This window comes from Tamandua tetradactyla, chromosome 5 (assembly GCF_023851605.1).
Source record: "Tamandua tetradactyla isolate mTamTet1 chromosome 5, mTamTet1.pri, whole genome shotgun sequence".
NCBI classification, from domain to species: domain Eukaryota; kingdom Metazoa; phylum Chordata; class Mammalia; order Pilosa; family Myrmecophagidae; genus Tamandua; species Tamandua tetradactyla.
In genome coordinates this window covers 124,884,339-124,901,822 of record NC_135331.1, presented here as the reverse complement: position 1 = coordinate 124,901,822, position 17,484 = coordinate 124,884,339, and the positions used below count along the sequence as shown (strand labels likewise).

Below are 17,484 nucleotides of genomic sequence, written 5' to 3'. Positions count from 1 at the left end.
TTTACTGTTTGAAGTCTTCTTCCTCTTTAAACAGACCGTCCTAGTACATGGTTCCATTTCCTTCCCCCTTTGACTTCTAGAGCACTTATACATGCTTTGTGAAAACAATTCAAGCAATTGGCAGGAACAAGTCAAGATTTCAATCTATTCATTGGCAAATGGCTAAATCATATCTTGGCAAATCACTAATTCTGAACAATCAGGAAGATGGGTCTCAGGCTGCTTCCTGCCTTTTTAATAAACAATTACCTTTGAAAGTCTGGAACCTTACCAGGCTAGGTTCTCCATGTGCCAGCATATGGGAAAGACAAATATGGTAAGGGTAGTGGAGTTACAGATTGGACAGAAATAACGAATGGAAAAACAAACTACTTCTAATGCCATTATTTTATAAGTAATCACCATTGAATACCTTTTGGAAGACATTTGTGTATCGGCAACGAATAAACCAGGCCAAACAAACTCTGGGTGATCTTTTTCTTTAACAAGACTTAACGGGTCTTGTCGATGAGTAACTTGGGGTCACAATATTTACTGAGTATTCAATTTATGGAAAACCCAACTGAGTATTCAATTTATGGAAAACCCTGTACTCATCAAATCAAAAAAGTTTTAAACAAAAATTTCAAGAGGAAAAAATACGTAATTTTAAAAACACATCTGCAATCAATTGTGACATACACATGTGTTTAAAAAGGATTACTGGAATGGCTAAGGTCAAGAAAATAAGGACAATTCAAATTCTGAACTTACATTGTTGGGAACTTTTTACATAAAATGGCCAGACACCTAAAATTACTTAATTTTTTCTTTTATCAATACAGGATATAGCCGGATTTTATTAATACAACTCACTTCTAAACCTGTAGATTAAAAGGGACTAACAAAAAGTTGACAGAAAAGAGGGAAGAAGTAAAACATCATTTTACTTATTTTCAGAAAGTGAAAAAATTAGTAGCATATAACACAATAATCCCTAACTTTGTTTAGAAATGATGACAACTGAATCACAATGTTTCTGGGTTAAGCCAAAGCTTTATTATTAAGCTTCTTTGGCTTCAATAAGACATGTCATGCATTACATTGTTTCCTCCTATCATATTTTAAGTTTTTAATTTTAAACCAAAATAGGAAAAAGTGTCAACAAGAAGAGAGAAGCAAAATCCAAGACCATTAAGTCAAAAATAGATCTTGCCAAATATTTTGAGTCTTTTATTCTTATATCATGACTTTAAATTATATAGTTTAAAGTAATGTGTATGAGAAGAGAAACTCCCTCCATTTTTACACACAAGCATAAAAGTATTATAGGGAAGAAAGAGAAATCTGAGCCCAAAGTTGAGAAGGAGAGGGTGGAGAGGGGTGGAGAACGAGGTGAAATGTGTTCCCGGTCTTCTCTGGAGAGCTATAATTTCATTCCCTTCATTTTAAGTGGGTGAAAACTGTTCCTCTCACCCCTCCTCCAACCTTGCCTCCTTTTCTTTTTCATGCATTTTTGCCTTCTGAGGGAAGATGTGGCAGGATCAGATAGTACTGGAGCAGGAAAGAGAAAAGAAAGAGAATCCATTTACAAGCAGCAACCTGTCCTCCTACTTTGACCACCATACTTTAATGCCACAATTCCACAAGACAGAAAGCCTTACTGCAGAATTGTCTTGATTGAAATGAACCAAATAGTATATACATAATTCAATCCATTAAAATCAAGCTAATATTATATAAATAACATCTTTGTCTAAGTACCTACTTATCTATCTTATTAAATTCAACTTGAAAATACCCAGTGAATATTTCTAACAGAAATCATATTGTTATTCATATTCAGTTCTCAATTACAGTCTCTCAATGCATGAAATTTTCCCTTGTAGTGAAAGAAGTACTTTGAGATGAAGACACATTCTTTAAGTTTCTAGGTTGCCATCTTTCACATGACTACAGCAAATGATGACTGCATCTCAGAATAATATATCTTTTTTCTTCTATGAATGAAAAAAAACACTTTCTCTTGTAGCACCGTATTATCCATTGTAAAGTCCTATTTTTACGCTCATCTCCTAGATGATAGCTTCTAAGAGCCATAAGCTTGTTTTCACTTTTTTTATGTTCAGCGGAATACCTGGCGCGTTGACTTTACCCAATAAATATTTGTTTTATGAAAAGTTAAGAAACTAGCTTTATTGTCAATAATTTCAGAGGAGATTTTGCTCTGAATATTCATGATATTTCTTACATGTCAATAAGTGTGAAGAAGTTCTATAATTATTGCTGTTGTGAACATGGCTAGCTTCCCCCAATATTTGTTCTCCCCTTTTTCTTTATAATTGAATCTTAAAAAAAAATACCTGGGCACATAGGTCCCCAGAATAAAAACTGAGTTTCCCATCTTCTCTTTCAGTTAAAGTAATGTAATTAGATTCTTTCCAATGAGAGAAAAGAGGAACGGTATGTGCAGTTTGGGAGGGGACCCTTCTCTTTCCCTTTCCCTTCTGCTCTCAGATTCAATGTGCACATGATGGTTGGATCTGGACTGTGAGGTGGAAATGGAAAGTTTAGTATGGCAGAATGATTAGTTAGAAATGAAAATGAGAGATTGAAATCAACGTCTATCTTTTTTTATGTCACTCTTGGGTTGTTATATAACTCAGAGCCAAAATTAACTTAAATATTACATTTGGTATCAATAAATAGAAGACAGACACATACTATCATGTTCTTAAATGATAAATAATATATAGAGTGGTGAGTAAAAGCAGTCTGTGAACCAAAATTTGGTCTGAACTACACTAATTGCCAAACTCAATCCAAATACTCTTATTTCACTTAATAAACTTTGAATCATATCTTCCCTCTTTCTACTAAATCTCCTTCACTTAGAAATATCGATATTTGTAAAGTATCAAACTTTAATACTCACTCTCCCATTTGATGCCTTGGCTCAACAGGAAAGGTGGGGATAACTCCTTTTGTTTTTTATTTTACAGGTGAATGAAGTATGTTCAGTGAGATTGAGTGATTTTCCCAAGGTCACAAGCAAAGGCAGAGCCAGGATCCAAATTTATTCCTATTGATTTATTCCAGGTCCCTTTTGCTTTCTTTTGTACTAACAGTTTTAGTAGATCTGGTTGAATTAGAAATGACCTATATCATCTAAAATTATTAATTTGGAGCCAACCTTGGACATTCAAAACCTCTTGATAAACTAAATTCTTACTTTTTTCTTTGTTACTATTCAACATTGTAAGCCCAGAATTGAGCAATGAGCCCGACTTGTGTTAAATAAAAACACAGTTGCTGAATGCATGAGTAAAAGAATGAGTGAATTACAAGATGAAGGAGCACTTACTGTCTTTGCATAGCAATATTTATAGTTGTTGATGTATCTGGCCTATCTTCCTTGAAGTAAACTGTCTGAGAAAGTTCTATTTCCAATTCATTTCTCTGTGTTACTGTGCCTAGCACATAGGTTTCTGAAATAATGTTTCCAGGCTTAATGAATGCATAGATGAAAAGGTATTTTTAATTTTTTTCTATGAATGAGAAGAGGCTAACATGTTATTCTACAAATGATGGAGATTGGAGACTAGATTAGAGGTAAAACGTGACAAATGTCAGTGGTCTTGATCTTAAAAAGAAATTATGTGTTGAATGGGAATACATCAAGACATCATTGAATTTTGTAGCTAATATTATGATGGTGCCAGATAATTCATTGATGCACTCTGAATTTTTAGGTTATAAAAAAAAATGGCATGCATTTTACTACCCCTTCCTCTTGCTCCAATACCAAAACATATTCCAAATCAAAGATAACAGAATATTAGAAGGCCTGACAACTTAGAGAGAGTGCTTTGGTTAAGGAAATAGCACAATGTCAATCATTTGCATGAGCCTGCTGCAGTCTGATCCCCATATGAGCTAGTTGCTTTCACTTTGTCTGCTTTCTTCCCCCAGCCCACCATAAACTCTGACCCACTAATCTTAATTGGCTCCAGGGTAACTGGCTAGGAAGGAGCCTGTGTGTAGAAAGGTAAATTTCTAGCCTTAGCTCTAGCAAAGGGATTTAAAAGTGAGTTAGGAGCATCACTTTCATATATGAAGGACAGCAATTTATGCATGTGAAAGATAATCTCACAATTCTAAGAAGGAACTCATATTCTATTAATTAGGAATCATTATTAACCAGCGAAGTAAGTTTTGTGAAAACAATAATAATCACTATGTGCGTAATAATGGTTTTGTGGCATTGTCACAATTTGAATGCCTTATGATTAATAATCAGAGAAGGATTAAATGAAGTCCCTTTGTTTTAGGATTAAGAATACTTAGGATAAGAATAATTTAAGAAAATTATATTGTCAATGACAATTAGAACTCCTGTTTATTTTTAAATTTGTTTTCTTTTGTTTTAGTTTGTCTTGTTTTGAGTGAATGCTATGTGCAGGTATTGTGCTAAGGATGTGACTGCACTACTTCCAGCTTTTGCAATAGCCTTTCCAGGGGGTGGTACTACTTGTCATTATTATTATCATCATACAGATAAGACTAAGAATTATAGTCAAGGCTCCAGAAAATGTTAGGATGCGAACTCAGGCCATTTAACTCCTTGTCCATACTCTTTATATGACCCTACACTCTTTTTTTATATATTTGAAAATTATTTATTCATATATGGTCAAAGCAGATTTAGAGTTCAGAACATGTTATTAATTAGGACCCTTCATTCTCAAACTGCTGTGGAAAATAGAAAGACTAGAAAATGACTTCAAAACTGAGAATACTGATAGAAATATCTCCCCTTTCTATAGAGGCAAATAAATTGAGAAAAATAGAGAAATGTGCCTTTGAAGACACAGCAAGTCAAGAATATAATTCATTATTAAATTCTGCATGGTTAACTGTTATATTCATTATGATAAAAATGAAGCAGAAGAAACAATTGGACATATAACTATGACACAAATTTTGACAAAACACAACTGCCAAGGAAACAAAAGTACAACTACTAATTGAGTTTAATGTAGCCAAAATTCCAAATCAATGTAATTAAAACATAAAGAAGATAGAAGGTTGCAGTATCTAAGATATTTCACTTCAATTAAGATCCAGTATCTCATTTTTCTACACCACCTCCCACTTCTAAGAGGAAAAGACTCTAAGAAATAAATTATCCAGGAAAAGAAAAAAACTTGTAAAATTTATTTTTTAAATATGTCTTTAAAGTCCTAAAATCAGGGGCTTTGGCTTAACGCATATTTAGCTTATGCGGATGCCATATTTTTGTTTTGATTCAAAACCTGTAGAAGGTAAATGGGGTTTTCCATGATAATTCAATTAATCATTCAATATAATTTTTTGAGGGGAAATCCTATGACATCCACACCTGCAAGATAAAAAGTATTGCTTTACTATACTGTTATAAACCCAAAGTAGTGAAAATTTTGTTTAACTAGGAAATTAGAAATGAGTGTATAAACTTACTTTTCAAAAACTTTAAAACTTTTCCTGTTTAGATAAGATTGTTAAAAGAAGAAAAACATAGCAAGCTGTTTTAGTTTTCTAGCTACCCAGACAAAATACTATACAATGGGTTGGCTTAACAACAGGGACTTATTGGCTCATGGTTTCAGAGGCTAGAAGGCTTACCTCTAGCCCTTCTAGGGTCAGGATCTTCTGGCTGGCTTGAAATTTTTGCACTTTGGCTTTTGGGTCACTTGACAATGCAGATGGTGGTGTCTTCTACTTTCTCTTATGGGGTCCCTTGACATCAAACTTCTGGCTGCTCCCATGTCTTCTCTTTAAAGCTTCCAGTAATAGGATTAAGATCAATTCTGATTTAGTTGGGCCACACTTTAATTGAAGTAACCTCATCAAAAGGTCTTTTTGCAATGGGTTCACACCCATAGGAATGGATTAAGATTAAGAACATGTTTTTATTTCTGGGATTCATAATTCAAAGGCATCATAAAAGGAATGTGGAAAGCAGATCAAAATCTAAGACAGGCCCATAATGGAGTAAGAGCCATGAGAACATTTGGAGTGGCTTTGAGGCCTAGAAAGAAAATACCTCCCAGAAAAGAATTATGATTCACAGGTCGTGATTATTACTAAGTGTAAGAATCAAGCTAAGTTTAGCTTTCACACAAGGGGACACAGGCAGGGAAAGGGGAGGGCCTCTGATGCCAAGTCTAGAACTGGCACCAAATCCTTAATGGCCAGGGTCATTAAAATGTAAAACATAATCAAACAGGAAGCCTTCGGCAGGGAGTTCACATTAGTTAGACTGTCCGGATGGGCTGTAACCTCTGGAGTATCCAATCAGGAGAAACAGGGCAGAGGTTGTGAGCTAGGTTTAAGTATAACTGTTTTGGCATTCTAGTATTTGGCGTGCCAGCCACCATTTTGTGTTCAGCTAGGTGCCCACTCTTGCAAGATTGTGAATAAATTCTTTTCTCCTCCACAATTGGCTGAGCATCTGTTCTCCTTCAGGTATGGTGTTCTCTCTAACACTAAGCAGCAATGGTGTCTTATTTTATGATGCGACACCAAATTCCAAACTCTTGAAAAATAAAAGCTACTTGTCCATTGAACAAAGGGTCCTTTAGAGATAGGTAATTTTTACATGCAATTTTTAAGTAATATAGGGAAAACAAATTTGCCATTGTGTAGAAGAGAACATACAGATTAAAAATGAGCAGAAAAGAAAGAAAGCTTGAGAGAAAGAAAGCATCAGATAATACGTATGAGAGAAAAAAGGTTAAAAACCTTACGAGAAGGAAAAATACAAAGTGTGTGGGAGCACAGGATATCTATGGCAAATAAGCAGAAGGGACTTAATATTACTGAGTTGACTCATGAACTCTGAGGGGCCATGCAGTAAATATTTTTGGTAAGTGGTGGAGTAGGAATTCAAACCATATGAGCGCTGTTTGTAAGGTCAAGATCTTTCCACTTTCTCTATATAAGAGAAAAAATTAATGGCAGAAATGATTCATGTAAAATCTGTAATTTGTCAGAAATCTATTTTGAAAAATCTATTTTTTCAAAATCTGCATTAAAAAAACATGCATCATAAACAAAAGTGAATTTTCTATTTTTGATTCAAACTAATGTGCCTTTTTACTGTTCAGTTGTCTGGTTACTTCTCCATTTTTAGGACCCCTTATATAGCAAATGATCCCTTTTTTTTTTCTGAGTGCATCTTGTATGACTTGTAAGCCATCTTTCGAAATATATTTTATTTTTCTCTCATTTAAAGGCTATGATAAACAGCATTCCCACTGATAGGAAATGAGGGTATTTTAGGATGCTTTACATCAAAAAGCCTCCCCTAAGCAACTTTGTTTTTTTTAATTATTCTGTGTGGTCAGTGGTATGTAATCAGTAGAATGCAGGAAATAATTTACATAGCAAAATTTCCCTAATATTCATTGGGTTGGTACATATTAATTCTATTGCTTTCGCACACTACAAACAACCTCCATTGACAACCTCCATTGTCATCACAACTCAGTGTACTAAGGGTTGCTGAACAAATGCTGCAGTTTCCACTATTGATGACATTGATATGGTCAGCTTTGAGCTCTATTTATCCCTGGGTGAAAGTCTGAGAGAGATAGGAGTTGGTCCAACTGTTGTTCAATGTGGCAAGATGGCAACATAAGACTATAATATAACCAAACCCTGATTTTAGCTTCTTGACATACACTTTCCCTTCCTTATCCTCAGAACATCTTCTTTTTTTTTTTTTTTTAGATCAGCAGCAAATCTTCAAAGAGAAGGATGATATATATATACATAGATCAATTTTAAACCTAGTGTGGAATCAAAGACCCATGGGATACCTTGAAGATGATGATGACAAATTCAGAGGATGGATTCAGATTTTCTGCTGACAGCTTTATAAAGTATCATGACTCAATTTTTATCTCCATCATTGGAATGGTATGAAGAAAACATGATATAATTCAAGCATAACATGTTTTTGAAATAAAAGCTTGGTAAGTAAGGAGAATTATTTTTCTTGTTAGAATGACTATCCTTTTCCTAAGGACTCAAGTAAGAACATGACTACTCACTTTGTATGGAGTAATATGTTTTCATTGCCTCCTGTGCCGGAACATTACTTGAGCTGAAAGACACTCTTTCTCATAATTTGTCTGACATGTATAGGGCTCTACTTATTTCCAAGGATGACATTAATTCACATTAACACTTGAAACATCCCAAAAATGGGCATGTGGGAGATGGGGAGAAGTGGGTTAAACAAACAAAGCTAATGTAAGTAAGTAAATAACGATAAGATGGAAACTCTGCTGAGTCTCTCGTATACCTTGCAATAAAGCTAAGAATAACCATTCACAGTCGTTATTCACCATGATTAATCTTTATGGGTCTATTTAATTTCTTGAAATTTATAATGCAATTCTGTCAATTGTACTTATTACAGCTAATAAAATAATAACCCTATCTCACTTTGGATATTCGTCAACTTAGTTAATATAGATATTATGACAACAGGATCCAGATTTGGTGGGACTCACCAGCAAAGCACAATTTATTGTTTAGACTGAATTAAAATAAAAGTAATATGAGTAACACAAGTACACAAACCAGCTGGAAGGCATTTTAGACTATTCTACTTATGCAAAAAGAATGCTGCTAGTATATAAAGTGGGATATATACTCTCCTATTTTACCCCAAGATGTCAACAAGATTTCCAGATATAGACATAGTCTCATGGCCCTTCCCCCACTTGTGACTAAGTGGGGCCATGTCAACATTTGGAACAGAGCAAACAATTGGAGACAGTATATATAAACAATCAACTCTTCAAAGTATTGAGGTTGATTCTATGGTTTGCAGTTTATTGACTTTTCTTCTCTGACTCCATTGAGAATGGCCGAGCTACTGTCGAAAGAGAAAGCAGAATATCGTAGATCTAAAGCTCATGTATGATGGTTGAAGGTAACTGTGTTCCAGGCACTCTTGTTTGTATTTGGGAGTTTCTGCTCCTAGGATGAAGAGGCACTGTGGTAACACCTGCAGTCCTTTCAGTCACCTTAATCTCTCCTCCCTTTCCTCCTCGTATTGGTTTTAAGGTGTTAAATATTATTGCTCCCAGGTAGTCTGACCTTTTCATCATCTCTGGAATAGCCTGTCCATTTTCCCGTTGATACCCTCCATAGTCTGCCCCTGCAACGAGAAGCCTCAAGTTCTCCAGCTGCTCTTTCTGCATTGTCTGAGAGCAGAAGTTCAATTTGAAGATGGTGGGAGAAGCAGGATGCCGAACTATTTAAAAATGAAGGCTAAATTCCTCAATTCAGCTCTCCCAGCCACAATCCTGAGCTAAGGTTTGAATCTGTTTCTTCACTGGGAAGCAGGATGAAGACTATCTTAGAAATGCTGGCTAAAAAGATACAGGAAAAGACTGTAACTTTTGATCACATGAAGCTCTATTGTTTTATTTCTGTTGCTGCCTTATTTATAGTTCAGATAGGGATTTTAAAGATCCCTGTGTCTACTGACATGGATAATTGAAAATTGGCTGCAGTTTTTAGTAACATCAGGTAGTAAAGTTGATTGCTTTCTTTTTCCCTCTATGGCCAAATCTTGGCATAGTCTGTTGGGTCAGTGAGAGAGCAGGCTTGCTGCAGTGAGAGAGCATTGCAAGCAAAAGCATAGAAGCAGGAGTGACAGAACATCATCAAATAGACCCTTTGTTTTTCTAAGTAACTATGTTTTTGGTGGTGAACTGGACAAGGTGATAAGGAATATATTGTTTCACCACCCAAATCAAGGATTAATTTTTAAAACACAAAGTTTATTTGTTTGAAGAAAGAAGCAAAGATCAGAAGTCAGATGTATGTCAAGTACTCTTGTCTTCCAGGAAAAAAAAATTAACCTAGGAATTGAATCATTACATAACCCAGGCAGTATCTCCCCTCAAGCATTATCAAGGAACCAAACGTGAATACTTCCAGTCCCACTGCACAGGTTTTATCTTCATTATATAAGTACCATATGTGTAAGTTTTATTTTAAGAGCAAGCAGTGCACTGCCCTAGTAGAATGACACGTGAAAAAGAGCCAATGTGGGAAGTGTCAGAGCCGATTGTAGAAAACCCAAAGCCTGCAGCTTGCCTTCGAAGACTCTATATTAGGTAAGAGACAGCATTTAGTTGAATCACTATCACTTTCTTGCCCCCTCTGCCTGGCATGATGAAATATTCCACTTCTATTTTTCTCTATCTGTCCTATTTACCTTGTAATTACACATGCAAATTTAGGTATAGCTAAATATATAGTGCCTTTTGAAATATGACTTATGAAAAGTGCATGTGCTAGGAAAAATTTAGATTGTCCGAAAAACCTATGACTCTATCTTTGTAACTGGGCATATTCTCTTTAGTTCAGATCAATATGACCAAAACAGCATCAAAAATATCACTGCAATCTAATGCTTTTAAAAACTTTTTGAACAAAACTTATTAATCAGAGTATTGTCAAGAAAACAGAAACCTCTCTAGGTGTGTTGTTTGAGGGAATTTGAAACAGGCAATTGGTTAAATGCATGATAGAAGAGTGGAGAAGACAAATGGACAGTGACATAATTCAGGAATTAGCAACAGCAGGACGATACCACCTCTACTATCCTGGGAGGATCCCCACTGAAGTCCTTAGATCTGGGTAAGATAGGGCTCTGCTTTGGACTCATCCTTTAGAAGACCCCACTCTGGAACTCCCCAGTCATGTTCCTTCCAACAAGGAGAAAAAACTTCTGGGTCAAGATGACATACCCATCCATATCCCATGGCCCAGCTCCCTTACGGACCATGCTACAGGTATTTGGTCCTTGGTCTTCCCTACTGAAATGGATGAAGTATGTCTCGAGGACCTGAATGGGGCTTTTCCCGACATCTATGTGCTCTTGAACAGTGTAGATGGCTAGGGCCAACAGGTATCCAAGGAGGGCAGCCAATTGGGATGCTGGGTAGAGTGTGGATGTGTGGGCTGGAGTGTCCATGTGAATGCACACAAGGCTTCTACAGCATGGGAAGGAGCCAAGAGAGGAAGACAGGAGTAAGGAGGGCTGCAAGTCTGAGGCCCAAGAGTCTGAGAATTCTAAATCTGAACCTGACCTTGGGTTCCTTTGTAGAACTTAAAAAGACAACACCAGCTGGGGTGGGGGATTGGGAGATTTTTGCTGGCAGAGGAATCCTGGCTTGGACTGGCTGGTGTAAGGAAAACATCTAGGCATCCCTATTCAGAAGATCCTCACAGTTCCTGGATGATGAAGATGGGGAGGACTTGTAGGTGGGTGAGTAGCCAAGCCCTGCGAGTGGGAAATAAGAGCCTGCATTCTGCCCATAACAAGTGAGAGAAAGTGGGTGTTTATTCTGTGATTTTCACAAGCAAGTGATTTTTGGTATTATGGAGGTGTATTTGTCAAGTTAGGAAAATGGAAAACTATTTCAGCAATTTGATAATTTGATTTATAACTTTAAAATATTGGACACAGTTGTGTAGGCCATTTTGCACTCTTGCCAGTAGGTTCTGCAAACCCTAGGGCAGGCTGGCCCAAACCCAGCAGCCGGGGCCACCTAATGGGAGCTAGAACCATGGTGGGGAGCTGCCAGGAGAAGTCTGGGAGCCTGGGGGAAGGGGTAGTTCAACTTGAGCCAAAATCACAGAAAAGATACAGCCACTCTAAGCACAGAAAAGGGTTGAGAGAAATATCCTGACTTCTTGCCCCCTCCTTCTTTCAATTTTCCTCTTGTGCCTCTCATTGGTCGAACAGGCCCAGACGCCAGATGACTAGGATGTCTGAGAAGTGTAAGCCCCTATGATCTGCAGCGCAGTAAAAGGGGTGGGGAATGTAAGTGAGGACAGACAAATGATGCCGCATAAAGCAAATAATGCATTGCTTTGTAGGCTCCTCAACCTGGTTCAGAATTCAGAGATTCCCTTATAGCAAAGAATATAAACTATGCCTTTTTCAGTCTTATCAATTGTTTTCTAAATATAGGAAGGAGAATCGGGGTGATCTGGAGAACAATTTTCATTTTCTTACTGCATTTCTTGTTAATAGTCATTTTTCCCACTATCTCTGGAAAATGTTTGCCACAAGGTTAGGGACAACTACAAGCTTACTTCATTGAAGAAACCACAATAAATACAATGCTGAGCAACTTCTCTAAACTGGGCTTCAGATTAAAGAATATAGAAAATATTGTTATGAGTAACTCCATTCTGAATATTAAAAATAAATGCAGTAACTTGGTGCTGATATTTTTAGAGAAGCTGGGATTCATCATCATCATCATCATCATCATCATAAGTCAAAAGCAACAGATGTTGTGGGAAAACCATGTATTTCTGCATTTGAATCCTAGTTCTTCTATGGTTGTTGTATTTCTTCCAGTGAATTACTAAACCTACTGGAGCCTCAGTCCTGTCTTTCAAATGAGGAAAGTAACATCAACTTTATTTAGTTGTGACTAATTTAATGCACGTAAACAGCACATACTTGTCATTTGGTAAATACTCAGTTAAAACTTAGTAGTGATGGTGATGTTAATCACCGTAATAATAAAATGAGCACTTGTGGAATTCTGAGACTTATATGAAGGAAGGCACATACCTAAAGGGCTAAAATAGCCCACACTTCTATTTTCCAGCAATGCAAATTAAGAAGATCTCACAAAAATTAATTCAAAGGAACATTAAGAAGAGGATGAGGTTCCCTTTAGAAACCCATTTTGAGTTTTAAATATTTTATTCTTCACTGCTAATCTTAATGCTTGAGTCAAACTTTTGCTCTTTTACAATCTTGATATGACTAAAAGTGAAAGCTGACCATAAATGGAATATTAATGATTATTAGCTATCATTATGTTTTAGACTAGAATTATCATGAGGAAAAAACACCAGATTTTAAAGAAAACCTATATTTAAGTCAAGATCAGTCTTAATATACACTTATTTTAGATGTTTTCATGTGTTAACTTAACCTTTAATGTATCTTTAAAGAATAATAATAGTTATTATGATTATTTTCTGGGGTGGTTTCATAAGAGTTTGCCTGGAGGACTGTATGTAAATAGAAGACACAAATGGTTGGAAAATTCATTAAGCAGGGCTTATTTAGATTTTTACTATGAAATCATTTGTTTGATAGAAAGATTCTGCTTTTATACAGTTTTCAGAGAATAATAACACGGTAAATATATAAGGATGTTTGCATATCACACATTCTGAATTTAAGGAGGCTTAGTAATACATTGATAAGTCTAACAGAATCTGACTCATGATGATAACCTAGTTATCTTTCAATACAGCAGAACAAGGAGTTGAATTGAAACTGCAAGTGACCTATGCTTCTCTCCTGGTATGGTTTCCCTCTCTTTTCCTTCTCTCCTCTTCTTCACCTCCAGCCCTCAAGGGTTAATGTTTTGACAACTCCATGATCAGCCCTTGTTACTAATTATTTTAGAACTACCACTGCAGCAACTTCTGCCGGTGAGACTGCTGCTTTCCTGTTTCTGTCACTCCCTTCTGTAATTAACCTTGCTATTCTTAGCTACAAAACACAGATCTTGTGCCAGGCTTCTTCAGGATTGTATTTTATATTTCAGTGGCCGGTTACTGTCTGATTTTCTCCTGGGAAAGGGTCTACAATTACTCTGTTATATTGATGATGAGGATGACTCAATCTTTCCTCACCACTCCCCTTTCATTCTGATAATATTCAGCGCAATTAATCCTCTGAGTTTAGTAGCTTGAACTGAACTTGCAGCCTGGCCTGCGGCAACTCTGGTCCTGAAGTGTGTGTGTATGCATCCCAGTGAACGTTAAAGCTTCCACTAAGAAAATCCAACGTTTCTGGGGCTTTTAACAGGTTTCTTTCCTCACGATTTAGAGGCTGTGTGTACTCCTGAGAAGGAAAGGTGATTTTCCATGTGCCCCACACTGACTGACATCGCTGTGGCTTGCCAAGCCTGTGTGGTTCTCTGCAAATGAGATGCGGCAGGGGAATGTGCAATTTGTCAATGATGCACATGACTGAAAAAAAATAAAGTTTAAAGCCAGAGAGACTGCTCTCTGGGCTCAGGCTGTTTAGGCAACTATTTGTAGTGGAGGTGAAACTGCCTGGCCAAAGATGCTTATGGGGACAGGAAAATATTTGTTTGCCCCAGATCAAGCACAATGATCTGACTTGTCATCGCCAGGCACACCTAACTTAAAAGCTCTCTTTGGTGCCACAGGCGTGTTAAGTGTAGGTGAGGCATACTACAGGGCTGTACGACTGAGTGGCTTGGAAATGAAATAGGTGTGGTTGCAAAGAAAAGTCTAGGGCAGAACTAAAAATAATTCACCCAAATCTCTGTAAGCCTGAAATAAATTCTACTCTTACTGAATTGGGCAGTAGACAATGAAAAGTAAAATTCTTCCTTTTTTTGGAGGGGGGCGGGCAGGGATCAGAGTTTTCTTAAAAGTGCTGAAATAGGTTTCTTGACTGTTTTGATAAGCCAGGTTTTTACTGAAAGAGATGTCATTTCCAGTGGGCAAAAGTTGAGTTCGGGCCTCCAGTATGTGGAGGTATTATTTAGGTGGATTCTCAGAGGTGTGATGTGTGAAAAAGTTCAAGCCTCTAACACCCAAAATTACCTTGATACTCATTGCTGTGCTGCCTACCTCCTTTGCACTTGGTTTACAATTCACGCTGACTGTGTGATTGTGAAAACCTTGTGTCTGATGCTCCTTTTATCTATGATACGGAAAGATGAGTAAAAAATATGGATACAAAAATAAATAATAGGGAGAACAAATGTTAAAATAAATTAAGTAGATTGCAATACTAATGATCAATGAAAGGGAGTGGTAAGGGGTATAGGAAAAAATAATAGTGGGAACAAAGGTTAAAACATTGGGTAGATGGAAATACTAGTGGTCAATGAGAAGGAGAGGTAAGGGGTATGGTATGTATGAGCTTTTCTTTTTTCTTTTTATTTCTTTTTCTGGAGTGATGCAAATGTTCTAAGAAATGATCATAGTGATGAAATACAATGATGTGATAATATTGTGAGCCATTGATTGTATACCAAGTATGGAATGTTCATATGTTAAGAATGTTTGTGTTTGTATGTTGTTTTGTCAATAAAAATACATATAAAAAAAGATTCACACTATTTGTGCTATTGCCTTGACAAAAAGGTAGACTTGATCTGGAAGCTACTTCTGCAATCTCCTTGGGTCACTCAGTAAGCCTCAGGACAGGGACCCTCCTCAATTATTTTATTATACCATTAGCTTTCTTTTTTTACATAAAGGGAATACACATGAGATTGAGACATTTCACTTTGGGTGGGTGTTAATTCAGATGGAATGTCAGGGAAAAGGAAGTAGGAAGTACAAAGGAGGACTGTATTCCTTTGAATGAGAGTTGACTCTGCTTGTACCAATAATGCCACCTTGATATACAGAGGAAACCAACTAGCTAGAGATTATTTTTTTCCTATAATTCTACATAGAGAGGTGCCATTGATATCAAGAGAAATTTTGTAGTAGACTTGAAGTTAGGTCCCTTAATTAAAAATAAATAAATAAATAACTGCACTGGGAAAGCGAAAATCAAACACTTGTCCAGAAAGTATACCAGTGTTTAAGCTGATAACTCCCTTGGGGAGACATATCTACAAGAATTGCCATTGACTGTTGAACCTTAATCCTGTCTATCAAGATACAATAATGTAAAAATATCTCAGTGATATTTTGTTTCAGTACCTAGAGAATGGTAAGCAATGAATTCTAAGGAAAGAAAACTGTTTCAATTGCAATGTAAAAGGCACTGTCAGAAACCAAATTTTATTGTTCGTTTCAGTCACCCGAAAAACAGAACACACTGAGAATTCAAATCTCCACATTTTTTCAAGTAGGTTTCTGGAAATTCCTGTGTATTTTAAAATAACCTTCCTTGAACAACAGCAAAAAGAATCACTGTTATTGAGACTCCTGGATATATCATATCTTGACTAGATTTTCTCAACTATAAAAAAGATTCAATTCAAAATTCAGGAAATAACACAAATTACTTTCACCCACGAGACCTATTTGGTTTGACACCATTGGAGGAGAAATTGGGGCAACCTAGTATACAAAGAAGTGTGTATAGGAAATCTTGACACTGTCATTTATTAGCTCTGTGACCTTGGCATTCATGAACCTCAGTTTCCCCAACTGTAAAAAATAGCGATAATTACACTTTCACTGGGTTGTTGTGAAGTTCCAATAAATCAACATTGTGTGGGTACCAGGCTTGCTGCCTGCTACATAATGGAATCAGTATTTATTCTGTTACCACAATAATTTCTTCCTTGAGAAATGGTGTTGCACATTGATGTAATTTATTTTATTTTTCCAAAAATTGAATCTGCATGTTAAAATTCTTCCTATTATTCCCCTATCCCAGAGGAAACCTCAATACATTTGGGGACTAAGGGGGTTTTGCCACCCCTTTTTACTCAGCAGTCATTCTCAGGTAAGTATTGAAAAGCAGGCACAGAATGCCCTCAGAAATTGAAAAACAAGCAGTATAACCTTGACAAAAAGAGGTAAAATGTGCACACATACAAGCCGTATGCATACCCACAACAAACTCAAAAACTTTCTTTCAAACTGTTACCTTTAAAGCCACAGTATAATATTCAAACAATACAAAACATTGTAAGATGTGAGTGTAGGATACCCAGAGCTGCAAACTTTGAAATGGCTGCGCTTATGGAATGGTTCAACAGACTCTACAGAACTGCATACATTATAGGAGCATGATAAGTATTAGATTAAAGAAAATCAGCAGTGTGTTAGTCTCACATCAGAGAAGACAGCATATTTGGTCATTGATATATTATATATTTAATACCACAGTCATTATACAACAACTTAATCCCTAAGAGAATGTAAAGATTTCACAAGATCTTGATTCTAATTCCTTTCTTTGAAGAGTTAGCTTTTTGACTCTTTCCTTACTATATGCTGGTCCCAAACCAAGGATGAGATGGATCCCATGGTGAATTTAAACATGGTGACTTTTTAAACATTTAGACAAGTCGCAAGTTTTGGAAAGACTCCAAGCCATTTTCTTTGTGGTCTAATATCTGTGATGGCAACAGCTGCATTCTCTACATGGATCCAGAGTCATTTTTTGGCAGGCCTTCCTCTGGATCTGGGGATATGCTTCTCATTCTAGCCTCGTCCTGCCAGCCTGGTCTCGCCGCACCTTGATGTCTGGCACACACCACTTTTGGTGATAGCGCAATTAGAAAGGACAGGTTAATGGCACCTCCTCTGTAAGTTTGGGCTGCCGCACTGCTGTCAGGAATGAGTACTTGCAAGGAGGAAGTAGGAGGCTCCAGAATAAGTGGGGAAGGAAGTAGGAAGCAAAAAGGGAGAGAAGAGTATTAAAACAAGGGATTAAGAGAGGAGAGA

At 36.7% G+C, this 17,484-nt stretch overlaps 1 protein-coding gene across 5 annotated transcripts in view; it reads right to left on the bottom strand.

The window, feature by feature from the left end:
- Positions 1-17,484, bottom strand: part of ADGRB3 (adhesion G protein-coupled receptor B3) — a 723,849-nt gene that overhangs the window by 73,581 nt on the left and 632,784 nt on the right. The gene's annotated exons all lie outside the window — the stretch shown is intronic.